The 18143-nt window shown below is 27.3% G+C and overlaps 1 long non-coding RNA gene and 1 other non-coding gene across 2 annotated transcripts in view; one reads left to right on the top strand and one right to left on the bottom strand.

Annotated features, from left to right (window-relative positions):
- The window catches only part of LOC103575380 (ankyrin-3), a 155373-nt gene that overhangs the window by 131562 nt on the left and 5668 nt on the right, over positions 1-18143 (bottom strand). The window lies entirely within an intron of this gene.
- On the top strand, positions 17846-17917 carry Trnap-ugg (transfer RNA proline (anticodon UGG)). The gene has a single exon. It is a non-coding gene; the product is annotated as a tRNA-Pro (tRNA).

Raw genomic sequence — 18143 nt, 5'->3', positions numbered from 1 at the left:
AACGTGTGTTGCCCGGTATGTTGTAAAGATAAACATTTATAAAATATACAAGTTTAAACTTTGCTTATTGGCAGGTAGCGGAGATGCCATGCTATAGTTTTAAACAATAAGTTTGCCATTGTAGTGTATACATATATATGCACTGTCTGAGTATACTTAATGTAAGAGTACACTCTTACATAACAATAAATAAAAACATGACTGTAGTCATACTGGATATATATTCGAATGATCCGCGAAAAAAAAGAAAATTGTTGAAAAAAGCGTTGGCTATTATAAGCTTCAAAACATGATGCAACGGCGAACTGTTTTTGAACGCTTTTTAGACTCTTGAAAATTCAAAGGAAGTTAATAATTAATTTAATACTATTAAAATATGTTTAAAAAAAAATCCAAGAACAGCTTTTTCTGATGGTATTTACCACTCTTAATGGAGTCAAAAAAAAATTTTAAGAAATTTTAAAAACGTTCTTTGATAGTATTAAGTCAACTGTTTTTTTTTGTAATTTCAAAAATTTCAAAGTCGTTCGAACGTTTGAAGTTTGGTTGTCAACGCTCTTTCAACCTTTTGAGGTTGAGTAAAAATACAACTGAGTAGAGTGAAACCTGAGTAAAAAAAACTATGAGTAGAGTTGAGGTTGAGTAAAGTTGTGAGTAAATAGAGTTATAGCTACTTCCCTTGAGTAGAGATGTGTGTAGAATTGTAACACTATCGCAGGAACTACCTTGCATTAATTTCTCTTTACATACGATCAATCATTAAATTTCTACATAGAAACATTAAGCTATATAACTGATATTCAATACATAATAGTAACATTTATCACGATAAAGATCAAAAACATAAAATTTAATGATCTAAATTAATGCAAAACAGATATAGAATGATTGTTATCAGCATGCATTAGGTAGATGTTGGTTAACTTTAGTATCAGTTACCAGCGGTTTTTCCAATATACAATCATCACATTGATTGGATTCTATTATACATAGGTATGTCATATATATACACCATCGAGCAGCTATATACCTGATTTTCCAATGGCCAAGCAATTAAATGTCAACCATACTCCTCTATAGCCGTTAATTACGCGAGCAAGGTACTGAACTGATCAGACTCTCCATATAAGTGACCTCTTCCTGTCAGTAGGCGGTAGTAATGCTCTGACAAGCATACAGAGGGCGTTTTATCTCGTCGACGGAATGAGGACCAAGATCAACACGATTCGGGAAAATTGGTTAGCTGTTACTAATTCCATCAGCTTTTCAATTAATCTTATCTACTCTTGAACATTAACACTTCAGACTGTATTCGATCTTCAAACTTAAACTTCTTCTTCAACAAGTATTTTTTTTATATCTTCTTTAAAAATATTATATGTATTAAACTTTTGTACTTGAAAATAAACAACCATCAAAACTAATATAATTTACGATAAATAATTCTGTGAGATCATGTTGTGTTAAATGATAAAAAAAATTAAATTGGCAATTATATTATTTATTTCATATTTTATATATTAAAAAAAAGCAGACCCTGCAGTACGCTGCATTAAACTCAATACTTTCGATAACAATGCCAATATACCATTAGCGGAATATTGGCAATTATTGTGCAGACAATCAGTGAATAAAAAAAAAAAAATTATCGAATTGTATTATGAAGATAATTGTGACTCGTTAAAGTTAAATATAAAAATATAATTAGTTACTTAGAAACAATAAAAAAAAATAAAATATTTCATTCAAATTTCAAATTGACAAAATATAAAATAAACCAGATAAAATAGCCCGTGTAAAAAAAATTCGTTTCAAAAACGTTCATGACAGTGAACTTTAAAATTGAGACAATTCTGAACTTAAAGTTAAACATTTTTGGAACTTTGAAACGAACGTTGGAACATTGGTTTTTACTGCACATTTTTTTTTTTTTTTTTTTTTTTTCAATTTTTCGAGCAAAAATAATCTGATTTGACAATTTTTTGGATTTGAAGAACATTGAAAAAAAAGAAATTAATTAGGAATTATGAACATTTACGACTCTTACCAAAATTATTCAGGTATGAAGCAAAAAAAAAAAAAAAAAATAAAAATGATTCGAAAAAATTCATTAACATTTTTTGACTCTGATTAAAACTGTTTGGGAAGATCAGTTTTTTTCACTTTTTCACTTGTTCAAAAATAGTCAAAAAAAATGAGTGATCGTAACTAATTATGAACTTTTTATAAGCTTTTTATCAACTCACAAAATTGTAAATTCAAATCAATTATGCTTAAAAAATTGAAAAAAAAAAAAAAAAAAAAAAAAAAAAAAAAAAAAACCTGCAAGAAATGTCCTTACTAGTTAAAAATTTTTCACACTCCTAATTATTTTAAAGTTCCAAAACTGTTTCTCAAAACTCAGAGTTATCTCAATTTTGGAAGTTCACTATCAGGAACGTTTTCGGAACAAATTTTTCTTTCTCGGAAGACTTCTGTTCAAATTTTTCTACTGATTGATTTGATGATGAATAAATTTAAATATTTTAGTCTCCATTAAATAGATTAAATATCACACTTTAGAAAAATTATAGTTACAACTTTAATCAAAGATTTAACAATGAAAAGTAACCAAAATCTGAATCCAATATTTTTTCAAGATGATCAGTTTACCCTGAAGACTTCAGTATGAAACAAGAGATAAGTAATAAAAAATGAATCAAATGATTTAAATATAATGGGATTAACTAATGTAAGAGTTTATAAAAATAGACAAAAAATTTTTGAATAAGTTAACTTTTAATTGAAGAGTTTCCTTCACTGATGCATTCTCTTGTGGCACATTAATTTTTCATCTAAAACCTGAGAAGAATGAAAACAAGAACCAACCGAGTAGTCGACTCGGCTGGTACATACAAAATGTAAGCTTCAGCCAAGACTCGAAATAAGTTAAATGGAAACGGTGTGCAGTATAACGTTCATGCTCCCAAGCGACATTATTAAAGATTAAAATTTCAAGCCTTTATTTTTGCACTTTCGGGATTCCCCGTTGGAATTGTTTCTGTCCTATTTTTGCAATAACTATTTTTGTTGTTGTTATTTTTCCACTTTATTATTTTTTAAAAATTCATTTTTAATCATTGATTGATTAAAAAACAACAACAATAGCCGTAAAATTTTCATACGAAAAATATCGCTAATTAATCTTGACAAAAATAAATATGATTGAAATCAGTAATAAAAGTTGGTAAATCTATCATGAATATCATCTCCTCATTAATGTATGCTACTCGTGAACTTTTAATACCCTTTGAAAAAATATAGCTAACGCATTATATATACACATGGCACGTATTATAATATATAAGGGATGAGAATTCATTCATCCTCATTTTATTATAAATGTCGACTCTCTGAGTTTCCTGTGGCCGCAATCCAACCCTGTATATTTTTATCTTTTTTATTCCCTATATGATATATGTATATACGTATATACATATATATAGTATATACAATGTTCCGTTTTTATTGGATGTAAGTACTTGAGTACACATTTGAGGATCACGCACATCGCTTGCCCATAACGTTTGTAATGCCAACAACCAAGGGTCGAAAAACTTTAAACGATATATATACATATAGATTCCACGATGGCTATATTCGAATCTTTTCGTTACATATATAGTCACAATAAACATATTTGTTGAGGGATATATTGAATGATTTTGGCTTCAAATATTTCGTTATTAAAAACTAAAAATTTGTAAAAAATATAATAGAAATTTTTGTTTGATTAGATAATTTTTTTGATAAAAGCGATAAGTTTGCTTAGGTTCAATAGATAATTTATACTAAATTTTTTGGATAAATGGGTTTATATACATTTTCGGTTAGTTATGTATAAGGGTTTGTACATCCTGTATGTGTACATAAAAATTGCTTCATATTGTGAACAGGATTATAAGCGAAAAATTATAACCGTATATTTCGAGCCTGAGGCGACATAATATATAACATATTGAGGGTTTATATGAAGAGAGATATTGAAAAGTTTTTAGTTAACAAAAAATATCCTTTTTTTGCTTTCATTTTTTTTTTTTTCGTAGTAAAAACTCGCGGATTAGATTACGAACACATAGTTGAGGTGAAGTCTTTCGTGTTTTGATATTCATGTAGTTTTTAATAAAAGAAAAAAAAAATCTTGAAAATCAGGTACATTTTCAAGTATTTTTTGTTGAAAGGGTATCCTTAATCTGAAGTAGAGGAGAAATAAAAAAAAATAATATTTAATTACGATTTTTTTTTTTTCAATCGTTAAATAAAAAAAAGTTCTATCCACTTAACCTACTTACGATAATTCTAAAAAAATTGATTAAAAAGATAACTAATCGGTATTAAAAATCAGGAAGAGTTTAATTTCTATAAATATTTCTTTTTCTTTTCCCTGAAAGTAAGATTTGATCTTAAGGACCAGTAAGTACTAAATACAAGATCTCAGAGAACTATTGTTCCCAGATCACGGTGTCAGTACTCAATCGATCAGACACAAATTGAGAAGCAAAAAAAGGATATATATCTACAGAGTAAAACGCAAACCCCAGGTATATACAAGTATTTCAATAGATTTAAACAAATATCCATGGGGCACGCGATCGGTAAAACGATCTCAAAAATTTATTCTTCCCCTCCCAAAAAAAGAAAAAGAAGAAAACTCTCCATCTTTTTTTCTATTTTATTTTATTATACTTATCCTATCCTCTTATTTTTTCATTTCTATTTATATTTTTAAATCATCACTTTATTTGATGAACGACAATCAGAAAATGACAATGACAACAACGCCATGGTCGACCGACGCGACTTGAAGAGCAACGCTTTAAGAGCAGCTTCAGGAACAGATTAGAGGTTTTTGGTGCATACACAGTAGCACACGCGTCAACGATTTAGGTTAGAATGACATAGGAGAACCACATCAGAAGGACAACTCGCCATTGTCGCTTTTGATCAAAGAGATCCTTATACAGCTGTATACTTGTAGTTGTTAAATATTAAATATACCCTCTAGCCACTTAAAGAAATCTCGTAAAATTGGTATAACACTTTTATCCTACAGGTTGTCGAACCCTTTCCTACTTTTTTTATTATTATTTCTTTTTTAAACACAAATTCTTCCCAAATATTGTCTTTGTTTTTGTCTCTAAACAAAAATCCATGAAATAAGCTCCCTCTGTTTTTTATTGTTTTATTATCTGATAAGAAATAAATTCTATTGAAAAAATTCCCTCAATAATTTCCCGGGAACAATTGAGCTTGCGTACATCCCTCTCGACCTCATCAACACTGGAAAGCATCAAGAGCTTACTCAATGTCAGTGGTAATATGCTGAATCACTAAACACTTCTGCTCTTTCTTGTTCTTTTGTGATAAGCAGCTTTATAACGCATACCCACCACAACTTTTACAGCACAAATATACAAAGAAAAAGCATCTATTAATTCAAACGAGGTCATGACACTCAAATTTATTATTTTTTGCTAACACAACGAAAATAACTATTACTAGGTATGATGTAACATACTTTACTAATTGAAATTTCGATGTAATATATATTTCAAATTTGAATTATATATATGCTGTTCAAATTTATTTTTTGCTTATATGACACAAATAGCTATTGCTAATAAATCTTTAATTGAACCAAAATCAATTCTTAACATATGAGTAATTTTATAATCACAACCAACATTTTTAAATGATTTATATAAATATAAATACTATTTGTACTGAGAAAAAAAATAACTTCTATAAAAAAAATAATTTCTTCAGTAATAAATCAATAAAAACTATTGCATTATTAATTTCATATCTAACTCGAAGGATAATTTTCTTGACAGAAGAAAATCGAAATTCATTTACACTATTTCGAAAAAAAGCAGATCAGCATATTTTGAGCTGAACAGATTTATTCAATTAAGAAAACGATTTTGAATGAAGTCTTTAGATTTTTGCACAAAAAATATATTGGATTGAAAATTTTCAATATCAGAATTTTTCGTAGGAAAAAAATACAATGATTCTGAAAATTTTTTTTCTCTCAGTATACTTATATATATTTTACTGTAATATTACGATTGATTATTGACAAAGTATATATTTGATGTTTGTTTATAAAAGTTATTGAATTAATAATTTATTTTATAAAAAAAAAATTATTTATTAAAGCAGACTAATGCAAAAAAAGTATACAATTAGCAAAGCAACTATGGGCACCGACTGTGTTGATCGTAATGATATGAGCCTAAGGAAGCAATAAATTTTGAAACGTTGCAAATAATAATTCGTTAAATACACTATTGCTTGATCCTATATCCTCTGATAATACCCGCATGAAAATAATGTATAGTTCTAAAGTATACTACAAAGTATATCCATGTGTATACTTTCTATAAATGCGGCAAAATATCTCATAAATGAGTTATAACATATGATACTTAGTTATTATAATTTTAAGATATAATTAATTGTATAGTATTACATATATGTAAAACTAAACCTTAATGTATGCTTTTTAATATATTTGAAATTTATAAATTAAACTACAGTTGATCAAAAATATTTATGATAGAAGTAGAAAGTATAATTGATATACATTGCAAATCCATCAACGAGTATATCTCAAATATATAAAAGAAGTGTAAAAAAAAGTATACAAATTATTATAGCTTAGGAAAACGAAAATTATATTGGTCGAAAAAAAAATTATCTTCAGAAAATTTATCTCTCAAAATGACTTTTTTTTACTCCAACACAACTTAGGTCTTCCCGAGAATTTTCTCTTGAGAATTCCGATATAATTAGAGTATTCTTATTGGATATAATTTTTATTATATGATTCGGGTATAATTTAGCTTATACAAAATTTATATAACTCAGAGTATATTAAATTATAAATCTTACTTATACTGATAAAGTATAATCAAGAATATCAAAACGGCAAAAAATAGTAGCATGAAAATATATTGAGAATTACATATTGAAATATAATTTTATATATACAATTATAATTTGAGTTATACTTTTCACCTATACACTTTTTTCATGTGGGTAATGTTGAATAATTAATTTAAGGGTATAAACAATTAAAAAAAAAACAAAAATTTTCAAACGTTATAACAATAAATTTAAATATAAATTGCAAATGACTATAATAAAAAAATTTCAAGTTAAACATTTCTTTGAATTTTTTACTTTTTACAATTAGCTGCAGTATCGTAAAAGTTAAATAGCTCTTGCAGCTGTAGTATGCTAAAAATTATGTTATAATATGTTACCCCTCCATCACTGGTACTAAAGATCCTGGCAACTATGAAATAAGAATAAAAAATATAACCTAGCTTGTAAAATCTTCTTAATGCACGTTCACGTACAAATTCCACATTTTATACATGAATCGATGTTAAAATACTAATCACATTATTTTCAAAGTGTAAGAAAATTTTTTTATCGATATTTTAATTTTATTAATGGATAAATTACTGCAGAATATTAAAGTTATGATGACGTGTTTCAGAATCCAAAAGAGCGGCGAATTGCTGATAACACGAATGGAAGAGGGTGAATAATAATAAAAATATAATTGGCTCGTTATTTAACGAACTTTGAATAGTTGAAAAGTAAATTAATTCATTTTTAGTGAATTTAATCACTCAAGTCCGTTATAATATAAGCTACCATGTTTTTAATAAAAATTCCACGCTCATTTTCCTCTACATACAGCACAGATAATGCAATTTATTTTAATTATGATATAAAATTTTCTTTTCAATATCTAAACAAAAAGTGAATAGGGGAATGGCGGCTTCTATCCCACGATGGTCTCCCTCTAAAAAATCGAGAAAAGCAAATTTTTTTGTCACTTTTTTATTTATAAGGGTCTAAATCGTTTACAAGTTTACTGACTGAGGTAAGTTGTCATGTTAAAAATCTTTTTAAATTTATTTCTGTGTATTTTTCTGTTTATCAGAAACAATATAATTTTTTTGTGCCTAAACAACCAGAGCTATTCAGAAGAACTCAATACAAAAAAACATCAAGAAAAATTTTTACTTATTTTCATCTTTATTTGTAGTAATATTTCAATTTAGCAAAAAATGTTAGTGCTTGAAGTTTACTATTCATCGATTTAACTCAATAGCTGTTAGTACAAATGATATGTTGTAGAAATACAAATAGTACGCATGAAAATAAGGAAAATAGTAATTAGAAATATTTTTCATTTTATGAGCAACTCCAACTTACCCCAGCGGGCGAAATCGCTTTAATAAACCACTCAGCTCCAACAGAATACAAAACCGAAAAAAAATTTGTGATTTCATTTTGTTAAAGAAGGCTATCATGAACCGCTTTTTAAAACTTTTCAGACATATGAAATAAAATAAAAAAAAAAAAAACCCTCATTTGTAGAAAATGTTGATCAACTCGATCGATCGTGATTAAATATGCTGAATAATTTTATAATAAACTAACATAATCTATAATACACCACCTTGCCCCTACTGCCTAAATATACATATTAATTTACAATATATAATATCTATTTGAATTAATGAAGATGTAAAGTTTCTAACAATAAACCCTACGGCGATCTAATGAAATTCCATTAGATCTAAATTATTTTTTCAATTCAGTTCAATCACAATCCTATTCAATTGAATTATTGTCATAAATAATGTATCAATTTCTTGTATGAATCACGATACGTTCATCAGTTATCACATTAATATTGCATCAATTAAAGGGTGATAATATGATCATCAATATTGAATCAATTTTACTAAAAAATAATTCAAAGATTCAATTCCAATAATTTCCTCACAAGAATTTTATTTTGCAAATTACTTTTAATGAAAAATTGAATCATGTATTTTTATTCCGCAATAGCTATCTGCACACACATCAAATATATACAACTACAAGAAGTATCTATGAATAATGGAACATGTATACTTATAACAATCTGGCAAATAAACATTTGTGTTCATTTGCAACCTTAGGCTATGAGTTAATTAAATTTTTAAATTATTAAAATAAAAAAAAATTGTCTATCGGTTGTTTTCGAAAAAAAAACGTTTTTTATAATTTTTTTTCTCCAACGATATCTCTCGAACGAATTGACCGACTAAGACAGTTGAGGTGATAATCGACGCATTTTATTGAGTTGTACAGCTGATCATATTTTGAAATTGATTTATATAGTGGTTTTTTGAAAATTTCAAAAAAACTAAAAAAAAATTTTTTTTTGTAATTTTTTCGACAACGGTTTCTCTTAAATGAATGAACTGACTTTGATGGTTGAGGTGACATTCCACGCGGGTTTTGAAGTTTTAGTGCTGATTAGATGTTGGGATCAATCTATTAAGCACATTAAAAGTTATCCAAAATTATCATTTTTGAAGAAATATTATTTTTGGAATATCTCCTAACGCACTCTACCGATCAAGCTCAATTTTTTAGTCACAAATATTTACATACGTACGTACGTACATTCATACATACATATGTACATACACTCGGACATCATTTTGAAATTAGTCAGAATAACTTCCTAGAACCTCAAAACGTCAAGATCTGTTAGACATTCGATTTTCGAAAATCGGACCCAAACCAATAACTTCCCGAATTTTTGAAAATTTTCAATGTTCTTATCGGGAAGTTGAAAATTATTGACTATAAATTCAGCACAAAATTACAAAAAAGATAACAGTTAACAATAAATAGTTAATTAAGTAATAGTTTGGCAGTGTTTAGTTTAAAACAAGAATCCAAATAAAAATTTTGATTGAGGTTAACTCATACAAATAGTACAGTTACTTATACAAGTAGTATAGATAATACATGTGGTCTTGAATTTCAATAAGGTCCGAGTTTCCATCTTTAGAATTTCAAACTCAATGGAGCAGTGGTGTTGAAACTTATCCGAGTTCAAATAAAGCTAGTCAATTATAGAAATTTCCAGCTAACATTTCGATCCTTGTACGCCATTCCAATTCGGTGAATTTCCTGTGTCACTGATCAACAACTTCCGAAGCAATCACGACGACAAGAGAGTTGAGAAATTTACCCAAAACTCCTTTTGTGTTACTGAACTAACAAATAGTACAACCGACTAAGTTTTATGCTTAAACATTTATTTTGCCCTCGTGAACTACCATAATTTGCGTTCATAAAATAGCTAGTCTTTATTGTTTTTTGTTAGAATCAAAGTACAGTACACAATACTACCACTACTACAACTACAACTATTACTACTACTACGAGCAATAGGTCTTTTTGCTACACTAGGTTGCACTAGGTCGTCGACTTTATGAGACAGAAGTAGGCCAGCGTACTCACGTTTCTGTTGGGTTCACACGACACTCAATACATATTTTACTATCCGTGAACACGAATAGATTTGGCTCGCATATAAATACTTATCAACAACTTTTTAAATTATTATTTTCTGTGGTAAAATTACTGTTATATTTAATTTTACTGTTAAATTATAAATTCATTAGATATGAAAATGAAAAGTTGTTGTGTATAAATAGAAGTCACATTATAGTCAGTTACTTGTAGCAAAGTTTAAACATAAAACGGGAAAATGCAATAACAGAAATTACTATTTTTTCAAGAATACTTTAGTTGAGTATTTGAACATTTATCTTATCATGAGAAACTCAACAAAAAATATTGCAATATGAAAATAGCCTTTGAGTTTTAATTTAAATTCTCGAGGTTATTTTTTTTTAAAATAAGATAAGAGAAATCTTATCACAATAAGATATTTCAAATCTTAAAATTTGTACATTTAATTTTACTGCACTTGTTTTCAAGAGAGGAAACTAAAATTTTGATTCGAAGAGAATGATATTATTTAATCTTCTCTTATATTAATTAAAATTATGTTTGATTAAATTTTAATGAAAAAAGTATTTATTCACAAGAATTTAATTTTGAAATATCAATTTGTAGTAAACGGTACTTACTAAAAAAAGTATTTTTGATAACGGAGAAAAGAGAATAAATTAAAAATATTAATTAGCGTGAAATATCAAAAGCGTGGATCATAATTGTATACACATAAGTAGGAAATATATAAACATTATTTAATGTCAGTATTTTCATTTATTATATTCGTAGTAGACATCAAAGTTATCGTATCCATTGATAAATAATTCGTTTTCATTTATGAATAATGTAAATATTCGAGCACGTACATACATATATAAAACTTAAAATATGTATAAATATATATATATATATATATATATATATGTGTATGTGTGTGTAGGGGGACCCAAAATAACCAACTATTTTTTTCAAGTCTCATATGAAACTTCGGTAGTTAAAAATATTTTAAAAACTCTCTCTAAAAATCAGCTCGATAAAAACTGTTAAAGGGGTTGCACATAAATTTCAAAAATTCAAAAATTATTGAAATATGAATTTGTGTTTTCTAAATTTTTTCTTTCTCGTAGTAGCAATAGTTTATGTGTGTAAAATTACGGTTATGCTAAAAATTTCAGCCCAGACTTTAAATACTTGAACCTCGCTCAATAATTTCGAACGTTTCCGAGGACTGCATTGAGGCGTTTTCTAACGATCCGTAAGTGTTGATATTAAGTCTTCTCGAGTTCCCCACCATTAATTAGTATCACAATGTATAAAAATAAAACTTGAGATATAGAAAAAATTAGTTATTTACATACTTTTTCTTTTTTAAATTCAATTTTCAGGTTTTATTGATTACTCAAATTTTGCCCAATTTTATCGTGTAAGACTGTTCAGAATATTTTCTATGCCAAAGTTATATTTTAGTGGAATAACAATAAATGAATTATAAAAGGATTCATTTATAATATTGGTTACATATTATGAATAAATGTTCAAAATTCTGAAGCAACGTTTAAAAATCTATTTTTTGAGCTGAAATTTTCAGCAAGATATTGATTTTACAGATCAAAACTATTGCTGCAACGTGATATGAAAGAAAATTTTAAATAAAAATCCGAATTTCAATCATTTTTTGGTACTTTTAAAATTCGTGAATGACCACGAATACGTACACTTATAAGTAAATAATGATGAGAAAAAGATCCAAGTCAAATTTATAAATACAAAAATGTCACTGATAAACTTTATTATTATTCAATTTAGTAATGAAGCTTGAAGAGCTCGTAAACATAATTATTAGTATAGTTCTTGAGTTCCTTGAGCTTATTACTTTCTTTTGGAGAAAAAAAATACATTTAGCGAAAAAAAAATTCATTTTTGTCGTACGATATGTTTGGAACGAACCAACCGGTTTGAACATACTTAGCGGCAATCTAAAGAGCTCACCAAACTTAGAACTGCTTACATTGTAAGGTAAATCGGGCAAATGGTTTATGAGCCATACGAAAAACGCCTCAAAATAAAAAGAAATCTTTTATTTTTATTTTTCGATAATTTGTAAACTACTCGACCGATCGACTTCGCATTCTAATCACATCTAAGTATTTGATGAGAGCTTTCGATTGCCGCCAATAACTTCCCTTTTTTAGAAAATTTTCAATTTTCATAGCAGGAAGTTCAAAATTGTCTAGTATTGGATTAAATTCGTAATTGAGAAATATATGATTACAGAAATGTGAAAAAAAATTATCTTTGGTGATAACAATCCGACTCAATTACGAACACAGTCAGTCTTAATTGGACATTTCAAAAATTATTATTACATCGTATTGTTGAAAATTTAATATTAATTATGTTGAGTACCATTTTTCTTCACCTTCCCATAAATATATACGTACAAGTATTTTTTTCCATAGCTTTTTGATTTAGCGCCACAATTAGTCTCGGTGACGAGATAAAATTTACATAAACATAAGTGGATAAAATTTTTTATTAACGCTTAGCAAGCAGTTATCGCTTCCTTTTCAACCCTATACTCGTTTCATACGTTGAAATATAAAATAAAATGGTAAGGGGTGATCGGTGAAAAATTATGCAAATATCTCACTAACGAACTTCAACAGAGCATCAAAAAAAGAGGGTAATAAATAAAAATGACTGTGAAAAATATAACAACCATATGCCTTTTTAATCGCGATAAAAATTTCATCAATACTCGTTTAACTATATTTGAATTTTTAAATTAAGAAAATTTAATTTATTAATTAACTGAGTAATTTTAATGAGAGTTAAAAAAATTAATTATAAGTAAATATTATTATACAAATAAATAATTAAAAAATATATGAGAAAGTAGATTGAAATAACTAATTGTCTGTTTATATATTTAATCCAATATACTCTCGGTAAATATGAACAAGTGGTAGTCAAAGTGCATCAACAAGCAATTCCATAATTTAATCTCATGAGAGAAAATTCAAGTATAGGATAAAATCGTTATCAACTTGTCTCTTTATCTCTCTTATATTCTCATTCACTCATTCACTTACTCACTCGTTTTGTGATGGGTTACCGAAGAACGATATATAAATAGGAAATGAAATTTTAATCGAGATTATATTCGATTTTTTACGTGTACTAACTGGAAATCACGATGAGAAAGGGAAATTGGAAAAAGAAAAATAAAATACAGCGGTCGCGATTCACTCACTTCAATATTCGCGATATCAACGGAAATCGAATTCACTCAGTATTTTACTACACACAACATACCTATCAATTTACGATATACTGTTACCAATTGACATTTTAATGATATCAAATTTTTTTTTATTCTCACTCCGATACGGTTTTTATCAAATTTTTTATCCTCACCATATACGTATATTTTCGTATGCATGGTGTCGTTTTTCCATCGATATCACCGATACTAAAAATAAAATAAACCAATAGTTTGCAAATTCAAATGACATTTATATTTGAAAAACATATTTCTTAAATTTATCTATTTTTTTAAAGATTTTTAAATTTTATGTATATTCTCATTTTACAGTCACTCTATACTGTTCCGTTCGTCCTCAATTTTTATTTATATGCATAAAGAAATATATTGAAAATTCAATTAAAATTTTTAACAAACAAAAAAAAAATATTCGTAAAATAAAAATAAAGAAAAAGCAAACTTTGACGATATAAAAATAATACAAAGGGATCTTTTAAATATTTTTCGTTAGAGAAGTCAAATGTAAAAAGCGTTTATATCTCGGTCGATATATATACATATATACACACATATATATATATATATACCACTCCATAATACGCCAACGAATTTCTCATCCACCTCACTCAATTTCCATTACAAAGCTGTGCAAGGTGCAAAGTCTGAGAGCTCGCGCATTTACCCTGTCATACCTATATTATATATATAGATATATATGCGTACATTCAACACAAAGTGAAAGACATAAAGACAAGCTATTGATGATAAAATAAGGCAGAAAAATGTAAAGAATGAAAAACATATCGGTAACGCAATATTATTTTTTTTTTTCAGGTGGATGAAAAACTAAAAAGGAGAAATGAAAAAAGTATAGTATACAAAAGTAAAGTTACTTTAAAACGATTGTTGTAAAAATACCGATGATCTGATAAAAGATAATATTTTTTTGGTAATGGACTAAATGACGCGGCTGTCAATTTTATTTTCGTTTAGACATTTACTCGCATCATTTCACAATACAAAGAACAACAGCGCTGGTCAAGTTAATCTTTAACACTGATCACTAGATAGTATTCAGATTAAATAAGGATTAGTAGAATGACTTGACGCAAGTAGTTTTGTCGTCACTATTTTACGACATATAATATATGCACCTAGACCTAAACACAGACTTAGAAGTATTATATTATATAGACTAATGTAAAAAAGAAGTGACCATAAATGAGACGCGAACATAAAGAAAGATCTTATCGCAGAATGTTAACCTGCTGTTAAAATGCGTGAGGTTAGTCGTATAATTTGAGATGACTAGAGCTTATTATCCTTAAAAACCATAATGCAGAATGTTATATGACGATTAAATCTCAATAAGAGACAGCAGACTGCAGACTTGTAGATCGCGAAGGCATATTCAATAGTGATAAATCTCTAGATCTCTTACATTAGTAGGATTTATGAGCAAAGAACTTTTTAAAAGCCCAGGTCTTTTTTCTTAACGAGAATTAGGAAGTATAAGTGCCAGTCAAAAGGTATTTTGGAAAAAGGCCAAGTGCCAAGAGTCAGTAAGGACTCTCTCAAGTGATGGAGTATAGTTTTTTTTTATTTTTATTATTGTTGCCATCAGTGTCAAAAATAATAAAATATGTTTATAGTTTTTGTGACATTTTTTATTTCAGTTTTATGTTTCGTCTACTCTGCTCGTATGGGTGAATTTTTTTTAGAGCAGAGGGTTACATCCGAAAATTAAGTGGTGATTTCACGCTGCTGATTGTGACAAATTGGAAGCGAGGGTTTTAAACTAGTGATTGGTAGAAATTGGGACGATCAACTTTTAGAAAATTATACTAATTAGAAACTTGTTTCAGACCGGTTTCTTGTTTCTTTATCCATACTAGGGTGTTTAAAAAAAAACAACAATTTTTTTTTTTTTTATGGTGTCTAAAAATTGAAAGTATAACTAAAAATATAAATTTTGGTACCAATCCGGACTCTTAATAGTGATATTAAGGTTTGACTCAGTCCATTTTTCTATTTTGCATTTAAATAACACGGGAAAAAAAAATTTTTTTTTTTTAGAATTTTCTAGCTCATAAACCAATCGACGGACTTTTATGCCCAGTAAATATTTTTGTAGGAAATTGAACGCTCTACAAAAAAAGTCTTTTATCATTTTTTGATAAATCCCACTGTTCGAAAGTTATTTAAGCTTCAAGTCAAATTTATAGTAAATTTTGAGATTTTTTCGCTTTTCCGACAAAACTATCAGTCTTATCGAAAAATGTCATTTGATTTTTTTGTAGATAATTTTATTCTTAACAAATTATAACGGATAAAGTTTTTTGAAATTCTGCATTGTTTACAAGTTATTTACATTTCAATGTCAAGCTCTTAAAATCAATCAGAAATCTATTTTTTTAAGAGCTTGACATTGAAATGCAAATAATTTGTGAACAATGCAGAATTTCAAAAAACTTTATCCGTTATAATTTGTTAAGAATAAAATTATCTACAAAAAATTCAAATGACATTTTTCGATAAGACTGATAGTTTTGTCGGAAAAGCGAAAAAATCTCAAAATTTACTATAAATTTGACTTGAAGCTTAAATAACTTTCGAACAGTGGGATTTATCAAAAAATGATAAAAGACTTTTTTTGTAGAGCGTTCAATTTCCTACAAAAATATTTACTGGGCATAAAAGTCCGTCGATTGGTTTATGAGCTAGAAAATTCTAAAAAAAAAAAATTTTTTTTTCCCGTGTTATTTAAATGCAAAATAGAAAAATGGACTGAGTCAAACCTTAATATCACTATTAAGAGTCCGGATTGGTACCAAAATTTATATTTTTAGTTATACTTTCAATTTTTAGACACTATAAAAAAAAAATTGTTTTTTTTTTTTTTAAACAGCCCAATCCATACAGATATTTGTTTGTATTTCATAAAATTTTTTATCATAGATCTGTTCATTTTATAAATACGAAAATTATTTTTTTATCTCCTGGGATCAGTATATATTTACTTTATAGTTTTGTTATTATCCATGAAATAAATAGTTCACAGACATTTTTATTACCAAAAAACATTTTATGTATGTGGAAATATTTTTAATAAAAATAAATCCTTTTTTTATTATGACTAAACAAATAAAAAAAAAACGAGTGCAAAGTTATGATGTACCAATTTCAGTAACGTCATACTTTCTGTAAAGTAAATGAAAAATAAAACTATGTTTAAAAAACTGCTGAGTTTTCAATCATGAATCCAAATAATTTATATAAAATTCTCTCAGCAAAAATCTCTGAATGTATAATTATATTTATAATTAAAAAATTAAAAAAAGGTAAACTAACAATTTATTTATTATGACCTAATTCCTGTCCGTACTTCTCACTCGTCCATTTTTTGCTCATTAGCTAACTTTACTTTTATATTATTACAATTCAGCAGAAAGAATACCTAATTATTAACTCCACTTTTCTCTTCAATGCATTAGTGTCTGTAATACTAAATAATGTATTTTTTATCTACATTTTTTTTTACTTAACACCTATCAACTCACACGTACTGCCTTGAATTCTTTACGCTGATAAATGTCAATAATAAAAAAATAAGCACAGTGCAATGTATTATAACAATATTAAAAACGAACGCGTGACATGAACATTAAATTGTTTGCAGTAATATAAAAGATTACGATCATCACAGAACAATCAACAATATACTCTAGCAGAATTTATATATGAGACAATTATATGCTAAGCTTCACACGCTATTTTCCTCTTTATAGATTAAAAAACTACATCATGGTAAAAACTAATTAATTATTATCAGAGAAAAGAAAAAAAAAGTAAGAAAGTACATCAACGCTTAATAATAATTAAAAAAAACTTGCTCGAATTATTTGAATAATTCATTACAGAGTTCTGATTTTTTCAATGTTACAAACGTTAGATTTCATTCATTCCCAATATGATATCACATATTTTAAAGAATAAATTCATGTTTAAACATTAAATGAAACAACAGAATCGATAAATTACTTATTTAACTGGTATACACCAAATAAAATGTTATTTATTCATAAATATGTTGAATAATCTGTGTTCCGTAAACAATATATACCATACCAATATATACCATATTGTTCAATAACACAGCACTACTTATATAGGTTCTCTGAATTTTCACATCTATACAACGTTCCTTGTGGCTCAGTGGTCTAGGGGTATGATTCTCGCTTTGGGTGCGAGAGGTCCCGGGTTCAAATCCCGGCTGAGCCCGTTTTTTTTTTTTTTTAATTTGAAAATTTTTTTTTCCACAAAACTGAGTAAGCGAATAATTCGTATTTTTCTTTTTATAATAAATTCCAAGCACTGTTATCATTTTTACGGCTTAATAAGAGCTAAAACCAATCAATTACTAAGCAAGCATTGAGAAATTTTTTTTCATCAGATAAGACTACTTAATTTTATAAAAAAGTACTAAAATCTCCGATAAAACAGTGAT

Source organism: Microplitis demolitor, chromosome 7, assembly GCF_026212275.2.
Source record: "Microplitis demolitor isolate Queensland-Clemson2020A chromosome 7, iyMicDemo2.1a, whole genome shotgun sequence".
NCBI classification, from domain to species: Eukaryota; Metazoa; Arthropoda; class Insecta; order Hymenoptera; family Braconidae; genus Microplitis; species Microplitis demolitor.
This window is presented reverse-complemented; position numbering and strand designations above follow the sequence as displayed.